Source organism: Arvicola amphibius, chromosome 2 (assembly GCF_903992535.2).
Source record: "Arvicola amphibius chromosome 2, mArvAmp1.2, whole genome shotgun sequence".
Lineage (NCBI taxonomy): Eukaryota > Metazoa > Chordata > Mammalia > Rodentia > Cricetidae > Arvicola > Arvicola amphibius.
In genome coordinates this window covers 146575368-146600914 of record NC_052048.2, presented here as the reverse complement: position 1 = coordinate 146600914, position 25547 = coordinate 146575368, and the positions used below count along the sequence as shown (strand labels likewise).

Here is a 25547-nt window from a genome sequence, read left to right as displayed (position 1 = left end):
GTGTTCTCCACCACACATTTCAGCACTGACACAGTGCCCCATCCTGCAGCAGACACCAGTGTCCTAAGTGCTATGGACTGAAACCTCTGGTCCCAGAGGAGGCTTATGAGAGCGGGAAGAGAGGAGACACATCAAATTCAATCTTCTCCCCCTCCCAATCACACGTCCTTTCTTTCCCCCACATTTTGCAATTTTTCATGTTCGTATATGCATGGGTATGGAGCTGTCCACTGGAGAATGGTTGACCTACCAGGATTATACTTTAAAGAAAATTGGCTTCCTTTCCCTAGCAACTACCAACTATCAACATCACCACAGCTAGGAGCTAAGTCAGGAATTTTAATATGGGTCCCATCCTTTTTTTCACCCCTTCTCATTCCTTTGAAATAAAATGAAGTTAATGCCCTGGCAATGCTGAAGCATGCATGGGCAGCCCATATATGGTGGTTCTGCTGAACTTGTCCGTATTGGGTTTCATGATCTAAGTTGATGAGGACAACTGACCAGGTCTCTTCCTCAATAGGGCACCGGATCTCATTACATATGGTTGTGAGCCACTAGATGATTGCTGGGAATAGAACTCAGGACCTCTGAAAGAGCAGACAGTGCTCTTAACCGCTGAGCCACCTCTCCAGCCCTTCTCATTCCTTTGCTGCCTCTCAAAATGATGGAAAATTGACAAGCCAACACTCTTAGTGAGCATCTCTTCAGAGGCTTCCGGAAGCATCTAGAGACTGCCTTTAACAGGCACTGGGAACCAGGGAGTGTCTGTGAAGGACAAGACAATGGCGCTGAGTGTTTCTCCTCTCGTACTGCTCTCATTGGCCATCCTCTCAGCCTATGCCACTCTTTGTCCGAGGTGCTCTACTCGCCTGCTATTGCTGGTCTCTTCCAAAGCTGGCATCCTGAAGGTCACAGAGAGGGTCTGAAAGTGAGAGGTGGGTCTGTCGGCAGCCTCTCATGGCCTCCTGAGGCTCTGAGCAGCCAGGGGCAGTGTGAGCTCTTCTCTGTCCAACACATGCTATTAACTGATTTCTGCTGCTTGGTTTAGTTGAATGTTAATGCCCCATCTCTTCCCAAACTTCTCTGAAAATCAAATATTGTCTCCTATATTTGGATGTGCAAAGACCAACCCCTACAGATAAATGGATAGGCTAAAGAGAATAAGTATAGTAGTATATTATAATAGCAATAGCAAAATAGTTATTTGGAAGGCATAGATGACTTTGGTTTTGATTTTTAGCCCCAAGTTTTTGTTATTATTTATCTTTTTATTTTTGTTTTTATTGATGTGTCTGTGTGACTGAATGCCACATGTGTACAGTGTCAATGGAAGCAGGAAGCAGACATCGGATCCCTTGGAGCTGGCGTTACAGGCAGCTGTGAGCTGCCGGTGGTTGCTGGGGACCAAACTCAGTGCTCTGCGAGAGCTGTAAGTGTTCTTAGTAACTCGTGTGTCCCTCGGACCCTGGCTTTGTTTCCACTGATAAACTAATGGTAGATTTTCTGTACACTTATGCTAACTTGGGGCTGTTGAGTTCCAACTCAAAGATTCGTTTACCTTACTAATCCTTTGAGAATTTCATACATGCACACAATTTATTTTGATCATATTTACCCCTTACCTCTCCAGTCTTACATTCTCTTTTTTACCAATTTGTGCTGCCCGTATATACACGAGTATGGAGCTATCCACTGACGCATGGTTGACCTACCCTGGGCCACACCCTTGCAGCAAACTGGTTCCCTGTCCCTGGCAAGGATCAACTGTTAGTAGCATCACAAGTAGGGGCTAAGTCAAGAATTCTGCGTGGGTCCCACCCCTTCTCCTCTTCCCACCCCTTTTTCTCCCTTCCCATTCCTCCCCCACCCCCCCCCCCATTCGCTGCCTTTCACTCAGCGTTGGACATAGGGTATGTAGGGCTGGAAGCTGGAGCTCAGGAATGCCTCCTCAGAACTCAACTTCGTCTCCTGAAGACTGAGTTTAACGTGGCTAGGGAAGGATCCTGACTGTGCTGTCGATCTCTGTGATGTGTCTCTGACAAGAGCCTGTCAGATACCCGGGAGAGGGTGGGCAGCTTTCCTCAGCCCTGAGATGCACCCTTAGACTGAGCTCAGAGGGTAACTTGCAGTAAAATGTAATACAGTGTTTCAAGGACTACTTTTTCCCCAAATTTCTTGTCAGTGTTTCAAACATTGAAATATGATTTTACTAAATATGAAAAAATGACGTTTATCATTAAACCAAAGTATGCGGTTAAAACACAAACTTAGTGGGGAACAGAGAAGCGGCTCAGTGGTTAAAAGTGCTTGCTGCCCTTCCAGAAGACCTGAGTTCAGTTCCCATCACTCAACTTAGACAATTCACAACTGCCTATAACTTCAGCTTTATGACACCTTCTTCTGATCTCTGTGGGACACACACACACACACACACACACACACACACCACATCACTTCACATAAATAAAAATAGAAATTTTTTTTTAAATTTAATGTTGGGTTAAGATCTCAAAGTAAGTCAGGATAAATGAAAAACCAAGTAGATTGAAAATAAATTTAGAGCCTGCCATTTCACTGACCAGTGAACATTAGGAACAATGGCCACATTAGCATCCCCTGGAGCCCTTCTTTAAGCTATTAAAAGCCTTTCTTCCTAATTGCCCAGATCCCAAGACAGCACTAAAAAGGAAATGCCAGGTAGTAAACACTAGAAGTTTCAATTTCCTCTGACTCTCAGGAGAGTCTGTTCCCTTTGATTTCCATGCCTTCTTCAGTCTTCTCCTCCTGGCTCCTTTGACTCAAAACCCTAGAGAAGAAAAGGTCAACAGTGGCACCATATTCCCACCCTTTGTATGGACCTGATAAACAGAATGAAAGGAGGAGATGAGGGGGCAAGATCTAATTTGAATGGTATGGCTCAAATTTTAAATGAGCCCCTCTGAGTATGGCAATTTAATATTCTTCTAGGCACAGGGGAATGCACAAGAAAGAGGGTCAGAACTGAGGACCTCTGAACAAAAGTAGCGAGCTCCTCTTCTCATTTGCTTGTTAAAAAAATATTGCATGGTTGTATCTTCTCATGGCTAACCTCCGGGTTAATAACCTCCTCTCTTTGACCTGTTTTCATGGACTCTATCACGGTACCAAGATGGAGTTCTCCGCTGCTCTAGCTACATAAACAACATGAGCAGCTAAAACCATATTCTTGAGTCACCTTTTGTTTGCTCAGGGTGTGGGACATGGGACGCTGGTTTGTGGAGCCATAAGAATGGCAAAGACGTACAAGACACGGTCAGTGCCTTGTGGCCCAACATGAGGCATGTTTTAAATTGTTTTGTTTCAAAGACACTGGTTTGTCTTCATTTGCTGAGTCATGTCAGGACTGTCTCTGTAGGATGGCATACAGCGCCCAGGACACATTAGTGACATGAATGAACATATGGAGTTGGCTTTTTTCTGGGGACTGTTTGCCAGTTCACTGCAAATGTGAGGGGCGGTGTGTCCTGGTTGCCCTTCTGCTGCTGTGCTGAAACACTGACCGAGGAGAGGAAGGGTGATTCCATCTCATGCTCCCAGGTCATGCTCCATAACTGAGGGAAGTCATGGCAAGAACTCCAGACAGGAATCATGGAAGAACATTGCTTGCTGGTTCCTCTCTGGCTTGTGCTCTTGTACAGCCCAGGCCTACCTTCCTAAGGATGGTGCTGCCTGTAGTGGCCTGAGCCTCCCACATCAACCATCAATCGAGACAATCCCTCACAGACATGGCTCCAGGCCAGTCTGATCTGGACAGCTCCTCACTTAAGGTTCCCTCCTCCCAGATGACTCTAGAGTACGTCAAGTTGACAATAAAAACTAAATGCCGCACAAAGTATAAAAATTCCACAACTACCACATAAAGAATGCCCCTTAAGAAAATAATAAATAAATAAAAATGAAAGTAGAGGAGGAGACAGGTGGATTGCGTGTACCTGACATATATATTGATTCATAAGAGTTTTGGAGGATTTAAAGACCTGGGTGCCCTAAGATAGTCAAAGCAGGCCTCCCACTCCTCACCTCACCTCTGCTGTGCTCCCTGGCCTCAGATTTGCTCACCCTATCCCCCATTCCAGCTTCCAGCTGCGGATAATATCACACCAGCAGTTAGACATGCCCAAGCCTGTTCTTTCTGGCTGGTGGCCTCTCTGTTCCTTACATGAACAAACCGAAACTTTGAAATGCCTTTGAGCTTTGGCTGATTTGTAAATAAGACGTGGCTTCAAGTGCATCTGCCTCATAATTATAATGTGGAGCCCACATCACTGCCCAGGAAAATGGTTCCTTGGTTCAGAGGAAGCTCTTATTCTTTCATCTTTTCCTCTGCATCTAAAGACATTTTCTGAAGATCAACTATGAAGTCACACTTAAGTATTGAAACCCACCTAGCTCTGTGTTATGACCCAGAAGAGAAACTCAGCCCTGGGAGCTTTTATACCCATTTTCCTAACCAAGACTCATTTGCCCCCATCTGCCACTTAAACTGGGCTTACCTCAGAAAATAGTGTGTGTTTTCTAAGTCCATTAGCAACAAAAGTGGTGCAGAGCTGATACTGGACCATTCAGTCAAAACTGGCGCTCCTCTGAAGTGACATCACCTGCCTGTGGCAGGAGCCATGCCTGTGACAGACTAGGTCTCCTTCCAAGATCACACTGCATCAGTTTTCCGAGGATCCCTGAGTGCTCCCATGTCAGGATGGCTTTAGGTGTGAAGTGTGAAGGGCACTACAGGTGTGCAGACGATGACATGAGCCTGCTCCTCAGTGCCTGCTTACTACATAATCAGTAAGTCGAGACCTGCTACTTCCAGTGCTTCAGCTACCTGGGGACCCCAGGTGGGAGCAACCTGAGAGAGACTCGAAGGAAATTTTATTTAAGTTGATATGAGCAATTGAGATTTAATGGTACATTATTGCATTGACATGCATAGTCTACAGAACTGAAATATTTGGATTTCTTTTGTCCTGAAATGGAATTGCCTCTGTCCTCGTCTTGAGTTCCTAGAGAGACGAAACCAGCACAGGAAAGTGGGAGGGCATTTCTAGACTTGCCTCAAGTTGCTCGTTTGTGTTGAATTGCTTGTTATTCGGACTTCTTTGTTCAATATAATGCCTTTATTCTTGAAGAAATTCGTATGTGCATATAATTTATTTTCATCATATTCACTCCCACTCCTTCCCCTAATCCTTCCTAGATCCACCCTCACCTCCCCATTCTTCCTAACTTTGTCTCCTCTATTTCTCTTGCATAATCCAATGAGTACAGTTTGTGCTGGTTGCTTAGATTTCTTGAACTATACAATGCACTGCAATGCAGTTTTAGATCTCTCTCTCTCTCTCTCTCTCTCTCTCTCTCTCTCTCTCTCTCTCTCTCTCTCTGTGTGTGTGTGTGTGTGTGTGTGTGTGTGTGTGTGTGAATACCTGCATGTATGCCTGTGCACCATGCATGTGTAGGTGCATGTGGAGTCCCAAAGAGCATGTTGGATACCCTGGAGCTGGAGTTACAGTCAGTTGTGAGCTAGCTGATGTTAGTGCTGGGAGCTGAACCTGGGTTCTCTGGAAGAAGACTCTGAACCACTAAACTGCCAAACTATCTCTAGACTCCCATGTTATAGTTTTGTTTTGTTTCTCTGTTTCTGTTTTGTTGAGAATTGAAGAATAGAGTCTAAATTCTGGTTTTGGAGTCACATGTAGACCAGAATGTGATCCCTAAACCCTGTGTGCAGGGATTGATTTTGTTCCTGGCTTTTGTGTAATGATCTGCTTGTGGCACTGCCAGACTTATTTAGAGAATCCTGGGAGGTGAGATAAGCCAAGAAGCCAAGAGGCCTGTCCTGACAGGGCTTCTGTATTACCCACACAGAAGATGAGATCGCATGAAGTTAGTAAAAGGCATATAACCGTTAGGAGCTCAGGGTTAGCAACAAACTTACATAGTGACACATCACACAAGGGACTGGGCACTCAGGGCCATCACATCTGAAAGAGAGGTTCTCTTAGGCCAATTATTTTACAATAACTGTCCCAAGAATATGGACAAATGGCCGCCTTGTAGATTGCGCCGATGTCTTGTTCACAAGACTCTTTCTGGGGAAGGGAGAAATCAGACTGCTTGCAGAGGGATTCAAAGCCTGGCAATCTCTCTTCATCCTGCCTCCTCCTAGCCAGTCAGCTCCGTGCATGCATGCTCCCAGTCAGCTCCGTGCATGCATGCTCCCAGTCAGCTCCGTGCATGCATGCTCCCAGTCAGCTCCGTGCATGCATGCTCCCAGTCAGCTCTGTGCATGCATGCTCCAGTCATCCCCCAGCAACAAGAATAATGGTGAAAACTGACCAGACAGAGACCTCCCTTGGGTCCTTCAGGCTGGGGAGAACTTCCTCTCTCCGGGTTAACATAATGAACCTTGAGTGCATCCCCAGACAGTGAAGCCAGAGTTCAAAGAAAGGGCAGCTTATAGCCCTGGGAGCCTAGAAAGTCCCACAGAGATGATATTTGCATCAAAGTGGTATTTGAATATAGCTGTGACTTTGCCGAGGGAAAACGGTTGGTGGCTTAAGGGAAATAACTTCTAATGTGAGAAACAAACAAGGCTGAAACACTTGCAGCTTGTTAGAAACAGATCAGCACCTTGGTTGGGTTTGAGGCTGGAACATTCCAGAGACTGGCAGAAGCAAGACTTCCTTCTGTGAGAGAGGGCATCAGATCTTGAAGGTCCTTATTATTTAAGATGACTCCTCTGAGCCACAGGACTCTGGTGATCTCTGAGTGGCGCAAGCTGCCTGCTTCTTTCTCTGGGTGGTAAGGGCGGACAGGATAAGAGCCATGCTGGGGTTTGAATGTGGAACTTACCCACTCACTGGCTTTTGTGTTTGAAACTTGGTCTCCAGATGTTTTAGATATTGGAGGAAGCTTGAGGAGGTGAAGTCTTTTTTTTTTTTTGAAAAGTTAAAAATTCCTTAATTTTTTATTCCTGGTACCACTACCACAATTTACAGGGCAATATACCTGATGTAATGAAAAGAAAAAGAAAGACAAAGCTACAACAGAAAAAAGACCTCAGGAATGTACATCTAATTGACACTACATTGCATTAATCAATAGCTGCACTTTTTGCAAACTGTGGCTCTGACAGTCCTGAACAAGAAGGGCCTCCTGTTTAAGCTGCGGTAACTTTTCTGACTATGGATCATCGCTCCTTCTGTGGCAGATTTTTACAGTTCCTCTAATGCGTTTAGGACGACTGTCTCAAAGTAACCTGCAGCTTTCCTGACAACTCCTCGCTCTCTCTCCTGCTAAAAACTGTAGCCCTTTTTCTGCTGTTTTTTTAAACCTTCTGCTATCATATCCACCACTTCCACCACCTGATCCATAGCCACCACCATGGGGACTGCCTGGGCTTCTTCCACCAAAACTGCCCCCTTTCATGGGTCCATAATTTGATTGCTGTTGTCCACTATAATTTCCAAAGTCATTATAGTTCCCACCACCATAGTTACCTCCACCAAAATTTCCTCCTTCATTGTAACCGTCATATCCTCCTCCCCCACCACCACCATATCCACCACCCTGACTTCCACAGCCTGGCCCACCACCACCATAGCCTCCTCTACTGCTGTAGCCAGGACCACCACAGTCGCCACCATCCCCTCCAAATCCATTACACCCACCATCACCACCTCTGCTGCCACCACCTCCACCACCATAGCCGCCTCTTCCACCAAAGTTTCCACCACGACCAAAATTACCTCCACCACCTCCAAAGTTCCCTCCACGACCCATAAAATTGCCAGATCCACCTCCACGGCCTCTCTGTGATCCAGCAGACTGCATCTCTTGTTTAGAAAGGGCCTTTTTCACTTCACAATTATGCCCATTAATAGTGTGGTATTTCTGAACAACAATTTTATCAACTGTGTCATGGTCATCAAAAGTCACAAAAGCAAATCCTCTCTTTTTCCCACTCTGCCTGGCTTCCAGAACTTCTATGGTTTCAATCTTGCCATACTTTCCAAAGTAGTCTCTCAGGTTATTCTCTTCTGTATCCTCTTTAATACCACCAACAAAGATTTTCTTCACTGTTAAATGGGCACCAGGCTTTACAGAATCCTCTCTAGAAACAGCTCTCTTTGGTTCCACCACACGTCCATCAACTTTGTGTGGCCGAGCACACATTGCAGCATCCACCTCTTCAACACAAGAGTAGGTCACAAAACCAAAGCCCCTGGAACGTTTTGTTTAGGGATCTCTCATTACCACACAGTCTGTAAGTGTGCCCCATTTCTCAAAATGTTCTCTTAAGCTATCATCTGTGGTTTCAAAGCTCAGACCACCAATAAACAGTTTCCTCAACTGTTCTGGTTCCTTTGGATCATGGCCCTCCTTCCCCCGGCGGCGACGGCCAGAGTCAGGCTGGGGGCGACCGGGCGGCGGTTTTACCTCCATTTTGAGACCGGACTCGCCTCTTCCAACTCGAGTTCAATATGAGGAGGTGAAGTCTTGCTGGTGGAAGTGAGTCCCTTCGAGCTAGCCTTGAGGTTTGATAGTGCAGTTTCGCCTCCTGCCCGCTGTCTGCTTCCTGACTGTGGATGCCTCATGCTCCTGCCTCCATGCCTTTCCCAACCATGATGGGCTCTAACTCTTCCAACTGTGAGCCAAAATGAACCCTTCCTCGCTTAAGGTGCTTCTTGTCAAGTATTTGTCCACAGTAGAGAGAAGGGCAGCTAATACAAGCTGGAAAAAAACATGTTGCCACAGATTTCTGTTTCCTGGAAAGTGCTCTATGGTTACCTCTGGGCAGATAGAATGTTGTAGGCAGGGCTACTCCTCCTTCTAACACACCAGGGCATCAGATAGGAATGGGAGACATATGCAGGAACAGTCTGTATAGCTGGCGGAGAAAGGGGTCAGGAGAGCGAGGCTTCACTAGAGTAGTGCTTGCAGCCTTGGCTAATGAGCATGTGAAATACTCCTGCTGCAAGCGAGCATGCCCCCTCTGCAGGGACCTGACCGCAGGAAGCCCAGGTCAGAACACATACTCATAATGGACAGTTTACAAAAAGGCATAGTCTCAGATTTTCAAACAGAAGATTCTCACAATTATTTATCTTAAATTTTAATGAGATACTCATGATCTGTTAAGGATTTTTTTCCTCTCTGTGGAATAAACATTAGCAAACTTAATTTATTCCTTCAGAAATATAGAGGTAAATGGTTCTCTGAAAAGCATTCACTATAATCCTTTTTTTCTCAGACTTTGAGCCCGCAAATCTCCTGCCTAAAAGGAATAAATTAATTTTTGAAGAGTAAGATGAAGAAGCTTCGAACATGAAAGTCATAAAGATTCACTTAACGTGACTAACTTGACCCAAAGGGGGCTCTGGGAGCCCAGGGTTTTTGCTAAATAAGAATCAGCATATGGTAGAGGGCCCTGTGATTTCTAGCAGTCTTCCCTGGAGGCAACCTTAGCAGTGTAGTCCCCTGAAGGTCCAGGAAATTGTGCATTGTGGGCACAGACCCGGGAGAAAATTCAAGCTCCTGTGCACCCACCTAGGAATTGGACCCTCCATTCAAGTGTAAGCATCATTATTTCAATGAGCAAAGAGCCTGCACAGACCTGGACCACCACACTATCCAGAAACGTCTCAAGTGAGTCTGAAGGGACCCAGGGCCCACTTCCTACCACTCAAAACTGTGCTCTGAGAAATTGGCAGGAGTTGTCCTTAACATGACTTTGAAGGGTTGAGTGGCAAAGACATTGCCGCAAAAGCACAAAGACCTGAGTTGGGAACCCTGGCACCCACATAGAAAGCTGGGCATGTCGGCAAATGTCTGCAGCCCCAGTGCTGGGGAGGGAGAGATGCGGGACTTACTGCCCAGCCAGTCTAGCCATACTAGTGAGCTCCAGAGCCCAAAACAAGGTAGAGAAGAATACTTGACACTGACCTCTGGCTTCCACATGCATTTGTACACACATACATACACACACACACACACACACACACGCATATGTGCAGACATGCGCATATGTACAGACACACGCATATATGTGCAGGCACATGCGCTGATATGTTTGCACACTAAGCATACATACACACACACAAACAAAACAAGTATCACTTTGAAATAAAAAGAAGTGTGCACCTGACCATGGCTAAAGAATTTGGGAGATAGCCGGGAGGTGGTGGCGCACGCCTTTAATCCCAGCACTCGGGAGGCAGAGGCAGGCGGATCTCTGTGAGTTCGAGGCCAGCCTGGTCTACAAGAGCTAGCTCCAGGACAGGCTCTAAAGCTGCAGAGAAACCCTGTCTCGAAAAACCAAAAAAAAAAAAAAAAAAAAAAAAAAAAAAAAAGAAGAATTTGGGAGATTTGCTGTTCATCATGTGTTAACACTCAAAGAACATAAAACATTTTTAAAATTTAATCTTCCCAGAATTCTGTCTACAAAATCGGGTCTAGTCTCCTGGTTTGGTATTTAGTAGAGGGCAGCTTGACCCCATTGATTCTTATGTTCTATCTCTCAATCCTTTTGTGCAGAGAGTTGCAGGTGGAATATATTGTGTAAACACACACACACACACACACACACACATGGTTAAGAGCACTAACTGTTCTTCCAGAAGACCTGGGTTTGACTCCTGGCTCACACCCATTTAGAGCTCCTGTCCCAGGAGATCTGACACCCTCTTAATGTGTCAGTGTCCATGTGGAAGACTGAGTTTTAAACTCAGTGTTCTTCAATTAAGAACAAATAGTAAAATATCATTTTAGTTGAATTTTGTGTGCTTAGTAAGTTGATAAATATGACTCCGGCAAGTTCAGTTTTCTTGGTCTTTTTCTCAGCATCCTTTCAGGCCTTGAGCATTTTGTGAACCAGTGCCCTCTAGTGGCTAATGGTACACTTCACAAGGACAACGTTTTAGTCTGGCTGGCGTACAGTTAAGGCCAGCATTTTAAAAGCTATGGCCTTGCTGAAGACGCATGTATTGTATATGTAGAGCGAGTAGTCATGAAGACAAATACTATCCAGCTTGTCAACTAGGCATGTAATTTCTTGGTCACTGACCTATCAATTCACTCATTAATATATAATGTTGCCCTGGGTATAAATTTAGCTGCCTGTCATTTATAATAATGTTAATGATGTGACATGCCATCATTTGAGCAAGAACTCTGCCTCCTGCCAAAGCCGAGAGCTCTGATAATTAGTTTCTGAAATGCAGTTAGGTGTGATGGGGGAGACACGAACGCAGGAAACGCTCCTGCTACGTCAGGGGGCGCACAGATGGGACCTCATTCTTCAGGGAAAAAAATTGCACTTGTCTCACGTTTCCTTTTTTGTCCAACAGATCATTAGAGCCCAAAAGGTGAGGACCATAGTCCTCAGAATGCAAATTAAGTGCTCCCTCTCAAAATAGCCCACCTTCCCTAAAAATAAGAAATCAGGTGTGTTTTTAGATCACAAGACAAAGGAGTGGAGGGAGTGGAAGGTGGGCTTTTCCCCTTTCCTGCATGTGCTGTCGCGGGACTCATTAAAGCGAGATGGTTTGCAGCTCGTAGTCTGCAGTTTTAATCGGCGGGTGTGTGCTGCAGCGCACAGAGGTCGGTCTGTGCAGTCCGAGTGATAGCATGTGAAAGGCTGCAGCTCGAGAAAGCAGGGGCCTCAACGGTTTAGAGACATGGCATTGAAAACAGTGCCAGCCAGTCCTCGGAGAACTGGGGCTCTGTCGGTGTGTGTCCTCGTCACTAAGTCCTGGTGACAACACTGCAAGCTGAACATCATGGTCTCATCCGCCCCTCAGACATGGGACCCCGGGGCTGGAAGGCACTCCACCACCCTCCTCGGTCCTGTCACACCCGAGAAGCTTTTGCATAAATCTCTCTCATGACCCCCTTTTGTTAAAAAAGTAAATGATTAAAGTTTAGAATAGATGTACATCACAGAAAGTCAGAGAGGATAGTGCTCCCTCAAGCCAGCACCCGGCTCCTTTGATGTTGCCCTTTATGGCAGCCTGGTGCATTTACCACAGTCCGTGTGTACTGATAACTTTGATTAACTGAAGTCTAATCTTTTTTCCAATACTTCCTTAGCATTTAGGTATTGTGTTCCATGATGCACGCACACACGTGCACGCACGCACACACACGCACACACACACACACACACACACACGTCCCGTCCATGGCACCCAGTCTTCTTTAGTTCCCGCTTCTCCCTTCGCTATTCCTTCTGTGGCACTTTCTCAGACATTCTTATTAGTGTTATGCATTACCCAGGTTGATTAGTCAAATTGATTGCCTTTGTTAAGCTATCCTAGCATTATTGGGATAAATCCCACTTGGTTACAGTATAGAATTTTCTTTAGGCTGTTGGGGGGGTTGCAGCTACATCCCTAAGTGATGCTTGTCCACAGTTTTTCTTGATGTCTCTGATTTGTTTTTCCTTGGGGGAACAGGCTTAATAGGATGCATTCAATGTGTACGTGACAGTGTGTTCCTTTACTGAAGAGTCACTTGGCTGGATACACAACAGTTGGCTGATCATATTCTCCCAGTGTGTTGAGTGACACCCCACTGTTCTCAGAGCCCCATAGCTTATTATGCAGAGTCTGCTGTTAGCCTGACATAAACTCCATGTCCAGGACAAGTCACCTCCCCCTCGCTGCCAGCAGGATTCACACCTTATCTCCTGACAGGTGATCACAGGGTCTCTAGGCTTGGATCTTTCTAATTTATTGTTCTTGGGATTTGGGGGGTTTTATTGTGTAGATTCAAATTTTCAGACAAAATTTGAGAGTTCTTTGCCATTATTTCTTCAAATATTTTGTCCTTTTTCAGCCTTTCCTCTCCTTTGGGGACTCCATCGTGTGTTTATTAATATATGTGATAAGACTCCCTGGACCTCTGAGGCCTGATCTTATATTCTTCATTTTGTTTCTCAGACTGAATAACTTTACGTTGTCATCAAGTTCATGGGTTCTGTCTTGTTTTTAGTTGCCATGCTTGTCAACCCCAGTCTTTCTGTTTGGCCCTTAGTGAGGGGCTTGTGTTTCTTTATTGGTATTCTCTGTTTGCTGAGGCATAGTTGCCTTGATTTCTCCGCTCTCAGTCAGCATTGCTTGCTTTAGTTCTTATCTAACTGCTGTTTATTCTGTATCTTTGCCAGACTTTTCTTCTCTAGGCATGGTGCAGTTTTGCTAGGTCATAAACATTTAAAATAATGCAGCCTACCAACTCTAGGGATCAGTCACCTTTCACTTGATATCACTGATTGCTATCCTCACCATTATTATTTATTTAGCATCTTCATGAACAGACTCACTTATGTCTGCACGCTTTGTATGTATAGACACTCAAAGTGTATTTGTTGCACTTAGTGGTCAAATATGATTGGACAGAGATGTCTTTATCTTAACCCAGTAACCGCTCAGATTTTGCCAAATTCTGGTGACCTGTTAAAGCCATAATCGGCCAACAGTTTACTACTCCACAGGAGTCCTCACTGCTATTTTTTCAGTTTCAAGGGCAGGAAAGATGAAAGCTCTTGTAGGTCTTTCTTGAGCACAGCTATAGCTCTGGCATCTGGAGTCTCGTAATGTGCTGTTCATGACTCCCAAAGCCCTCTCGCTCATTCCTTGGTTTTTCCTATTTTGAGTATTTTTAGCAAGGTCTTGTTACTTCAACTCTTACCACCACTCAGGCAGTAATGCTTGTGTTAAGCAATTGCCCCTGGTTATCTGCAATAACCTCCCCTCCCCCGCGCCACCCCAGAAAAAGGCCATTAGCAGCAGTCAGCTCTGAGTCGTGCATAGAATGACAGCTTAGGTTTCTAACCACCTGTCAGGTCAACTAACAACAGTCAACTAGCTGTGGGGTTCCTGGGGAGGCCCGCACTGCCATTCTCCCTCCAGCAGCTTTTAGGCTCCCCCCTTCATAGCTTCCACTACTATGAGGCTGGACACTTTTAAGCCTTCTAGGGAGATGGGAAGAAAGCAGATGGAAAAAACACTCCTTAAAATGCCCAGTGCTCTCATGTGGCTCGGTGGTGTTTGTTTTTATTGAATAAATGTTCCTCAGATTGCTGTAAAAATCACTCTATAATTGCTGAGGCTTGGGAAAGTTCACCTTGACAACATTAGAGACTAGTGGTTTTGTGGGGGAGCAGATTTTCAAAGTTCCCATGGGTCATCCTGCCTGTGGCTCCCCCTCTGTGGGATCCTACTGGCTGTTTCTACAACTCCAATGCAGCCGATGTTGAAGGGTACCCAGGAGGATGCGCTGCTTCCCACTGAAACTTGCACAGATTGTCAGCATATCATAGAATTTCAGGAATTCCTCTGCTGTGGGGAATGGGATGTTTGAACCGAGTGCTTTTTTTCTGTGCAAAGCTGTATGTTTTGAAGGTTCTCCACTGCTGTCTATAATAGTTCTGTGGTCTGAAGGAGAAGCATTTTGAGGCATTTATTCCACAATGCTGGGATGCCTGGTGCCGTGGGGAACAACATCCTCCTGATGCGTGCACTTTTATTTGGCTAATGTATCACATAGATGATGTCACAATGGGCATGTCGCTAAATTCCTCTACTTAACCTACACAACCACAACTCCCGACTGAGAGCCCTGCATACCTGCAAGATGGATCTGTGCAATCACAGACCAGCCGACCCTAGGCCACAAACCCATTTAAAAGCAATTTCTCTTGCATTCTTTTCTACGCAGAATGCTGAAGGAAAAAAAGAAGACTCTGCCAGACATGGTGGTATCTGCCTTTACTCTCAGCACTGAGGAGGCAGAGGCAGGTGGATCTCTTACTTTGAGGTCAGCCGGGTCTACATAGTGAGTTTCGGGACAGCCAGGGCTACACAATAAGACTGGCTTAAAAATATAAGGGACTCAAAATATCTGAGGAAAAGCCTCTGCTTCTGGTGACATTCAGGTGTAGCTCTGTACTTAGGGCAGGAGACGTAGGACACAGGATACCCTGTCACTCCCAACACCCCTTGGAAGCCGCTTGGTTTGATCAGGAGGTGACTATGGAGAGGGACCCCTAGAACTGTTCTATTGGGTCATGTTATGGCAGTGGATGTAAATTCCAGGTCTCATTTCCCACCAACAGGGAAGGCCATAGCTTCTCTATAAAATGCTCTCCATGAACTCAGAAATTAAAGACCCCAATTTCTGAGTCCGGGATCATTCCAAGTTCACCATAGTCTCCAGCAGATGCAGAAACTGGCTCCAAATGTACAAATGTATCAGGCAACCTCCTGAGGCCTTTTCCCTGATGGCCTCTCAGCATGAGAGGCCGCACCACGTCTTCATTATCAAAAGGACTTTAAGCTGAGTGATTGAAGGTTATAGCCACTAATGGAATGATGGAGATTTTTTTTAAATGAACCGGAAAATATTTAGAGAGCATACACCAATAAAGAGGTCCAAGAACACTCAATACAGTCGAACCTTATAGCATAGTGGTATATATGAGAGGGATCAGTGTTTGAAGACCGCACCGGTGGTTTTAAAGCCAGATTTAAAGGAATTTATGGGCATAGATTAATGAGAGTCTTCAGGCATTCTGAACCAAAGATACAATGTGGGCATAGGTCAATCCTATGAGGACACATCAGGCAAAAGTGGGGCTGGCAGGGTGTTACCACTAATCGTTCCTCCACTGAGAAATCACAGAGACCCCTGGCCTAAGGTCAGCCAGTCCATGACTGCACAGCTCTGCCATGTGGCCACCCAGTGTTCTCAGTGGGGAATCGAGGTCATTGCTAGATCGTTTGTCATAATATTGCGCTAGAATGTACCTCTGATACCTTCTATTCTTGAATGTAACTATATCTTTCAGAGTAGCTTCAAATCAGTTTAATATGTTCTGTGAGCATCAATATGTTGAGGAAGTAGCTGTTCAGTCTAGTTTTTTTTGTCAACTTGACACAGGCTACAGAGTGAACCCCAACTAAGAAGATTGTCCTGTGGGCAAGCCTAAGGTGAATTTTCTTGACTAACGATCGATGTGGGAGGTTTTAGCCCACTATAGGTGCCACCACAGCTGGGAAGGGGTTCTGGGGTGCATAATGAAGCAAGCTGAGTAAGCCACAGGAACAAATCAGTAAGCAGCGCTCCTCCACAGCACTCCTCCGTGACTTCTGCTTCAGTCCCTGCCTCCTATCCTGCTTGTGGTCCAGCCCTGACTTCCCTCAGGGAGGAGCTGGAATCTGTGAGGTACAATAAACCCCCCCACACACCGTTTTTCTATTGGTCATGGCATTTTATCACAGAAAGAGAACCCAGCCAAGACAGAAGCTGTGTTTTATCCTCTGCCTTGTGCTCTGGAGGCTCAGGCGTCTGTGAGCTCAGAGCAGCAGGAAGAACCCAGGGGATTTTCCTTGGTGTTGTATTGTCAAATGCTCTGTTCCTAGTTCACATTGGCTTGCCAGTGAAACCTCCGAATCCCTGTAAGTCATTGGAAAGAAAACGAGAGAGGAGGTAAAAGCCTGGGGTAGTTTATTATTATATTAATTGCTGATGCTATGTATTTCTACAAAGCTAGGATTAATTGTTGGGGCTGGAGAGATGGCTCAGTGATTAGGAGCACTTGCTGCTCCTGCAGAGGATCTGGATTTAGTTTCCAGCACATAGTGGCAGCTCACAACCTGTAACTCCAGTCCTAGGGCATCTGATGTCTTATTCTGACGTCAGAGGCCACCAGGAACACATGTAGTGCATACGCATAAATACAGGGCATACACTCAAATATAAAAAGTGATAAAAAACATCTAGTATTGATTTACAAAACTGAAACTCTGAATAGTGAGCTATACAAATATTCCATTTTTCTAAGTTCTTATACTGAAATAGTCACCATTGTGGTATTTCATCCACTTTTATATTTTCAATGAAATTTTCTCAAACATTAGTTGGCAATGTCATTTTTGCCATGCTATGAATAACCTAGTGCAATTCTCATGATATTTAAACTATCAGGTGAACAGTTTCCTAGTTGTGGTTACGCTGGTATCCACAGTCAGCAGTGCCTTGGTGCTCTGATGAGGAAAGAGGAGATCGACCATCATCAGGTCACGGAGCCTACAGTTCCCCCTAACATCATGGCAGTCACATCCTATGTTGTCTCCTGACTTGGGTGTGCCTTTAAACATCCTTGTTTAACTTTGATTGCCACAGTCAGGGTGGGTCCCCCCCTCACAGATACACCCAGAGGTGTGTTTTCATGGTGATTCTCTACCCAGTCAAGTCAGGGAAAACTCATCATCCATTTTCTTGGTAGCATCAATGATAGTTCTAAAATTTATCCTCACTTTTGGGACCCTTGAGTATTCGTTGGCAGAGAAAACAGAATTGCAAGGGGAAAGATGTGACTTGGCGCTCATTTGCATTGCCATGAGGCATTTGGTTGGCAAAAGAAACATCTTTGATGGAGAGGTTGGTGAGGTGATCAGCGTTGCACCTTGAGGCAGCTCCTCACTGCTGCATCAAATGCCTGAGAGAAGTAACTCAGAAGGAGAAAGATCTGTTAGATTCGTGCTTTCAGAAGCTCAGTCCATGGTTATTTGCTTCCAATCTTTGGAGCCTGCAGATAAAGAAAAGAACTGTGTACCTCATTGTGGCTAGGACACGGGGGTGGAGGTGTGAGAGGAAGATAGATAAAGGGAGAAAAGAAGGAATAGGGGGAAGAGAAAAAAACAAGGTATGTCTTCCTAGGTGATTGTCCCCAGTGACTCTCTCACATGAACTAAGGCCCGCTTCCTATAACATTTGCCATCAAATTATGAACCAGCCTTGACTTGTCCCACTGACTAGGTGTGAGGCCTTGTGGTCCAATTAGAACCAGTTGGGGACCAGGCCATCACCATACACCACATCCAAACTGTAGCAGACTCAAAATCAAGTGTGATAGGGAGAGAGCGAACCATCTTCTCTGGCCAAAAAGTGGGGAAGGGATTCTGGATGCGCTCCTGCATTTTCTATATTCTTTCTTATTTCTTGTCTTGGAACAAACTGCACTAGAAGTACCTGTTGTGTTTGCTGCATGAAGATATATCCAGAGCTAACGGCATGAGTCGGGCGGATATCAGAACGCAGGCGTCTAACCCCGGGGGCTGGAGTGCTGGGAAGTGTCGGGTGAATGAGGTCTTTATTTGCCTGCCTCCGTGGGTGTACTGGAATTACTGAGGGAAGACCTGATGCTCTAAGTTGGAATTGTGTGTTCCCTGAAGAGCTGAGGCAGATGTGTCCAAACATTTTTTTTGGAAACAGGGACACCCAGCGGAGCTCCTGCACACACACACATGAACAGGTCAGCACTCTGCACAGGCCTAGCCCAGGCAGCAGCTGTCACTGCAGCAAGCAGCAGACAGATAGGCCGCGTCTCATCGGCAGTAAGGAAACAGAGAGTCTGTCTTAGTAGGGTTTCTACGGCTATGATAAAAATGGAATGAACAAGTTGAGGAGGAAAGGGTTTATTAGGTTTTCCCTTAGGCATTGCTGTTCACCACTGAAGGAAGTGAGGACAGGAACTCAAACAGGGCAGGATCTCAGAGGCAGAGCTGATGCAGAGGCCATGGAGAAGAGGTGCTCACTGGCTTGCTTTCCATGGCTTGCTCAGCTCATCTTCTTATAGAATCCAGGACCAGCAGCCCAGGGATGGCACCACCCACCATGGGCTGGACCCTCCCTCATTGATCACTAAATGAGAAAATGTCTTACAGCCGGATCTCAAGAAGGCATTTCCTCAACTGAGGCTCCTTCCTCTGATGACTCTAGCTTGTGTCAAGTTGACACACAAAACCAGCCAATATCGAGTCGAATAGATGCTCAGCTCACTCTCTCCTTTTCATTCAGTCTGGGACCCCAGCCCATGAGATGCTTCTGCCCCCATTCAGAGGTCTTCTTGCCTCAGTTAAACCGCTCTGGAAACAGCCTCATTGACACACCCTGAAGTGTGTCTCCTCGGTGATTCCAATTGACGATGAAGACCAGCTCTGCCTAAGAGTGGAACCCCAGCGTGCATGAGTCTTGTCCTTTAAGATTAGATATTATTAATCACCCCATGTTTTCCAGGTCAAAATATACATGGAAAACTCCATAGCCTGACCGAGGGTACACAGCTGCTGCAATTGTGGGACTTTTCAGAGTAGGAATACATTTATTTTGCCCCTGATTGTAAAATGAATGCAAGGACTTCTTCACTTACCATGGTCTCACAGATCAGTGGCTACTGTGAAGCAGGTCCCTCCCTCCCCTCTGAGCTGAGAATCTTGGCCCCATCACTGGCATCTTTCAGACTGGTTGATGCTTGCCCTTAGCTAAGTAGACGTCAGTCATCACAGTAGAACCTGAGCAGATCAAAGCCAGAGTGAAAGATGTCATGGTCAGCCCCAGAGCCTGAGGACAGAAGTGAGTCTCCATCAGCTCTCAAGCCCCACCACCCCCAGATGTGGGGCAGATAGAAGCCTGTGAAAAAAATCACAGACCCCAGAATCCACTCAATGGTCTGATAAAGCAGATGGCTGTAGGCAAGCCACACACCACAGAAGAGACTCATGCCAGGCAAAGACTCATGTGCCAACCCTCCCTGAAGGACACAGCCCACTTGGCCTGCCACGTCACTAGGCAGTTTGAGGCTTGACAGACATAAATGAGCAAAGCAGGAGCCTGCCTCTTCCCTTTTGCAGAGTGAGAGCCACTGATGCTCACTCAGGTGCTTGGGTTTCCACCCCAGTGCCTTAGCTGAAGTGCTCTGGGCAGAGATTTCCAACAGCCTGCAGAGATGCCTGCCTTCTGCCTTCCTTCTCCCTTCTGCACATAGGATTGTTCTGTGTGTCTTTAGGGAACAAACTGTACCTTCCCAGCTCTTTCCCAGTTCCCACTCCAAACTCTCCCAGAATACTCTTCATCACATCATCCCTTGTAAAGAAAACAGTGGAGAGTGTGTGGAAAAAGGCTCTAAGGTTCCTGCTCAGAGATCTGAGGGCTGAGGTGCACAGCCTCTCACACCCAGCTGACACCAGCTTCTCCCTTTACCATCAAAGGCTGTTTTTCCAGAAAATACTTTAATTGTGAATCACCTAGAGGTAACCTGATCCTCAAGATGCCCACAGTAACAGGATTTCAGCCAAATTCCTCTGACTTTGAATCCAAAAGGGGCTTCCAAGTGGCCCGGTCTCCTTACGAGAGTTTGTACAGCTCCAGAGTACAGAAAAATACAAACAGTGCAGGTTTAGATAATATAAATTTGTCTGTCATATTTTTTTCTTAAATAAAGTCTGAAGTTATGTTCTATCTAGCTTTTTAATTTTTTGTCAGATGATCTTTTATTGAAATGTTTTCTCTTCTTGCTTTTTAACTAGCTGGGCAGTCCAGTGCACTGCTGCTAACATTATATATGATGCCATGACGGTGTTGACAGAGGTTTCTGTCCTGCCCGACACCACAGCCGTTCAGTCCCAAAGAAACACACAGAGGTCTACATTAATTATAAACTGGTTGGCCTAGTAGTGAGGGTGGCAGCCACTGCACTACTGCTGACATCGTGTGTGATTCCATGAGGGTGGCAGCCATCTAATTGAACCCTACACAGACTGTGCAGTATCCAGGATCTCCTTATAGGTCCAGAAAATTCTCTACCTAAAGACCCATGCCACATCAGGCAATGTTGATTGACTTCAGAAGGTATTTCTACCATGCTTGATGTTAAACTATGTATATATACAAAACCAATGTATTTGCAATTTTAGGTAAACATAAAGTAATATGATTCTCTATGGCTTTTTCAAACATCTTCAATGTTATTTATTTTACTTCCAAGATCACTCAAAGGTCTAGTGCTCTACTTCTACCCCCTACAATGGCTCCAGTGAGCAAGTCTGAGAGAGAACAGCACACCTGTAAGGACTCTGCTTGAGGCTTTCACTGCCTCATTTTGACTGTCAGTCTGTGCTGGGGCCTGACGTACAAGCCCAATGCACAGATTCCGAGACAAAGCTTTTTTCAGTCATTAGCTGCCCCACTTCTCCTCACTAGTTTTTCTTGATAAAACCTCTCTGTATTCCACACAGCCATTAGTCATTGCTAGTAACAGTTGACTTTTTAAAATTTATTTGTTTATTTTTATTATTATTTATTTTGTCTTGTTTTGTTTTTGAGACAGGGTTTTTCTGTAGCTTTGGAGCCTGTCCTGTAACTAGCTTTTGTAGACCAGGCTGACCTCGGACTCACAGAAACCTGCCTGCCTCTGCCTCCCAAGTGCTGGGATTAAAGGCGTGCACCACCACCGCCCAGCCCTAATGGTTGGCCTTTTAATCACACAATTACCCAAGTTCTAATAATGGATACCAAGAGGGGACACCCACAGAACATAACCCACCACTCCCACACGTCCATAGCTCGCATTTCATCATAGATGGTGCAGAGGTTAACAGCTGCAGGTGGCTGTGGCTGCAGATGCCCTGGACCTGGAGGACCTGACCACAGTGTCATCTGGGTCAAGGTGAGCGTGACTCAGCCTCCTGATTCATTCTCAGATCCCACAGAGTCACACAGTGTGGACTTTCCTTCAGCTATTTCCACACAAACGTTAGGATCTGGGGGTCCCTAAAACCTGAGGGAGCACCCAGGCAGCAGACTCTTCTAGCATGGGCTCTCCCTTGGTGATGGTGAAGCCCAGGACTCAGCTCCACTCTCAAGGCTCAGATGTTCAACCTTCTTGGTCAGGTTTCTCTTGCAGACAACAGGCTGTTGGTGCTCAGATGTCAAGGATCGTAATTAGAGCCATGCTATCAGGACTGATGGACAAATTGGCCTTCTAAGTCATTGTTTCTACTCTCAGAAACTTTTGTGGCATGATGTGAAATGAAGATGAAGAGGAAAAGGGGGGTAGGGAGAGGAGAGGAGGAGGAGACGAAAAAAAAGAGAAAAGGGATTTTTAAAAAATGTTTTAGAATCATGTGTCTCCTCCAGGCCAAAATATACACGTGTTGCTTAGTAGCCCTGCTTCAGAGCTTCTAAATGTCAGCTCCTGAAGCATCTTCATCTCTCAAATCAGAGGTCCCATGGTGGATAGCCTCCACCCCCATCAGGGCTGGCTACCCAGCACCTGCACTCAAGTCTGTGTTCTGTCCACCTCATGGTATCTTTGTAGCCTGGAAGCTGCATGTAGCTCAGCTCTGTGCACAGGGCTCTTCCCACCTCCCACTCTGTCACACTCCCAGAACCCAGAGTTCACGCCGTGTTATTTCCTCTTTATTCTTTCTTTATTCAGAGGGTGGCTAGGGTGGAGATGGTATGGGGGATGGAACCAGGGACCTTACATGTGCTGGGTCGTGTTACATTACTAAGATATATCCCCACCCCTTCTTTTCCCATTTTATTTTGAGACAGAATGTCACTAAGTCGCTGGCCTTAAACTTGTAATTCTCCTGCCTCTGCTTGGATTTGCACCAACAAGCTCAGCCCTCCCCCCGCCTTTTTTTTTTTTTTTTTGTTTAATAGAAAAGAGTTTATATAAAAAGTAAAAGGAAGCCTGGGAGGTGGCTCATTGGGATAAAGGTGCTTGCTGCCAAGCCTGGCCGTCTGAGTCTAATCCCCAGCATGGTAGAAGGAAAGAACAGACTCCCACAAGTTATCCTCTGACATATACAGGTGTTCTGTAGTGTACCTATGCTTCCCCAAACTAGCTAACTAAATAAATATAATGGAACTTAATAAAGAAAATCTAGTGTGTGTCAGAACCTAGCAATACGGCTGCACCATTGCCCACATCACTAGCACCAGTGACGTACGGTGCCTTCATCCCAAGCTGTGTCCTCTGTCTGCCTCGCAGAAATATTTGAATGTAAATCCCAGCATCATTTCCACTCATCTCCAAACACTGAAGCATGCACATCCCAGGAAGCTCTTCCCGCAGGACAAGTACATTATCACATCTGCCAAAAATGCTGTGATCCCTGCTATCCATCATTGGAGCCTCGGGCCGTATGTAAATGTCCTCAGCCATTCTCAAAGCTCCTTCTACGGATTGATGTGAGGATCATAGTTACAGATGATCACATCTCTTGAGTTTCTCTCAACGTGCTGACGCTTCTCCTTTACCTTGAAAGCAGGTTGTTTCTGATTAGGCCAGTCACATGGAATTTCCCACGGTGGGCTCACCTGACAGCTTTTGTCAATTAACAGACAAGTTCATACTGTCTGCTTGTTCCACTATTAGGGACTCTAGCATTGGCAAGGAAGCTAAAGAGATAGCAACCAAATTTCTCCATTATAAAAGTTCTTGCTTGTTTGTTTCTTAATCCCCACACTTAAGAGACTGAGGTAGTGGAACTGTCGAAAGTTGTAGGCCTGTCTTGACTGTATAAAGAGATGTTGTCCAACAAAAATAACAGATTAAATTTAAATTAATTCATTAGTTATCCCATGAGATTGGCATGTTTTCTGTGAGATAATGTTTGGCACAGGACAAATGTTCTGTCAACTTCTCACCACATCAGATTAGTGGTTTGGTAGAGTCTATGAAGGCTCTTGTGTTGAAGATGGGATTAGCCCCCAACTGGTAGATCTAGCCTTTGAGGCCCTGAATTGATAAATTAATACAGTAGCTTATTTGTACTATGATAAATGATTTAGATGAGAAGCCTACCTGGAAGAAGCAGGTCCCTGGGGAAATGCCCTGCCCCCTTCTGTTCTCACTCCGCAACCTTGCAGCCATGAGGAGAGCAGATGCTCCACCACATGCTCCTGTCACCCTGGCATTCTGCCTGACCTTAGGCCCAAAGCTGTGGGTGCAGCCAATAGGACCTCTGAGAGTACTAAGCAAATGACTCTGTATTCCTTTGAAAATGTTTCTCCAGCGTATTTACCACCGCAGCAAAGGCTGGCCATCACCTTCGCGTCTCTGGAGGTCATTACCTGAACTTCAGCAGCAATCCCAACATCTGGAATTTCTGAATTAACCATTGCTTTCTGAATTAACAATTCACTGGAACAAGAGGCTATCACCCAGACACTGGCGAGTCTGCGTGCTTGAGCTTCCGAAGAGCAAACCAGGTCCTTGTGACGTTCTATAAATGAGTTTTCACGGTAGGACTTGATACCATATGAAATTCAGTCGTGGGAAGGACCTTGGACTTTTCAAACTCTTTTTGAGTGTGATAGTGGAGACTCGTGGATTTTCTTTCTTTCATCTTTTTAATGTATTCGGTACGCTTTAATCAGTTTTTTTTGCATTCTTTTGATGTTCAAATCATTCTAATCAGCCAGCACCCACCTTCACGACGTGCAGTGTTTGTGCTCACGCACCTGGCCATTTGTGGCTCGCGTTCAGATGGCTCTGCTCATCTCAGGCAGTTTTGTCTGGGCAGATGGATAGCCTGCTGGCAATAGCTGGTTCTCCCTGTCAGTGGCTAAGGCATCTCTGCTTCATGGATCAAGCCCATTTATCTCGTGATGATGGAGAAATCAAGAGAGGGCACTTACAACTGGGTGTAGCCCCAAATGCCTTCTACTCTTAGTGCTCATTCCCCACGGGCCAATTGATGTCATATGCGTGGTTCAGAGAAGTTAGCATAGGATTTGTCAAAGATCTGGGGCCAATTTTTCAGCTTGACACAGTCCCCTTTTTTAAAAGTTGATCTTACTGAACTATATATTTTCTCTGCTCACCTCCCTTCCTCTGCCCTCCTCTTCTACCCTCTCCCATGGTCCCCATGCTCCCAATTTACTCAGGAAATCATCTCTTTTTCTGATTCTCATGTATGTTAGATCCATGTATGTCTCTCTTAGGGTCCTCATTATTGTTTAGGTTTTCTGGAATTGTGATTTGTAGGCTGGTTTTCTTTGCTTTATGTTTAAAAGCCACTTATGAGTGAGTAAATATTATATTTATCTTTCTGGGTCTGTGTTACCTCGCTCAATATGGTGTTTTCTAGCCCCATCCATTTGCCTACCAATTTCAAGACATCATTATTTTTTTCTGCTGTGTAGTACTCCATTGTGTAAATGTGCCACATTTTCCTCACCCATTCTTCAGTCGAGGGGCATTTAGGTTGTTTCCAGGTTCTGGCTATGACAAACAATGCTGCTATGAGCATAGCTGATCACATAAAAGAACTCTGGAGACATCACAATCCCTGTCTTCAAACTCTACTACAGAGCTACAGTGCTGAAAACAGCCTGATATTGGCATAAAAACAGACAGGAGGACCAATGGAACCTAACCAAAGATCCTGATGTTAATCCACATACCTACGAACACCTGATTTTTTACAAAAAAGCAAAACATATAAAATGAAAAAAGAAAGCATATTTAACAAATGGTGCTGGCATAACTGGATATCAACATGTAGAAGAATGAAAATAGATCCATATCTATCACCACGCACAAAACTCGGTCCAAATGGATCAAAGACCTCAACATAAAGCCAGCCATACTGAACCTCATAGAAGAGAAAGTGGGAAGTACACCTGAACGCACTGCCATGGTCTTAACATGC

At 45.4% G+C, this 25547-nt stretch overlaps 1 protein-coding gene and 1 pseudogene across 3 annotated transcripts in view; one reads left to right on the top strand and one right to left on the bottom strand.

Moving 5' to 3' along the window:
- The window catches only part of Dpp6 (dipeptidyl peptidase like 6), a 655432-nt gene that overhangs the window by 345697 nt on the left and 284188 nt on the right, over positions 1 to 25547 (top strand). The gene's annotated exons all lie outside the window — the stretch shown is intronic.
- On the bottom strand, positions 7288 to 8525 carry LOC119806445 (annotated as a pseudogene).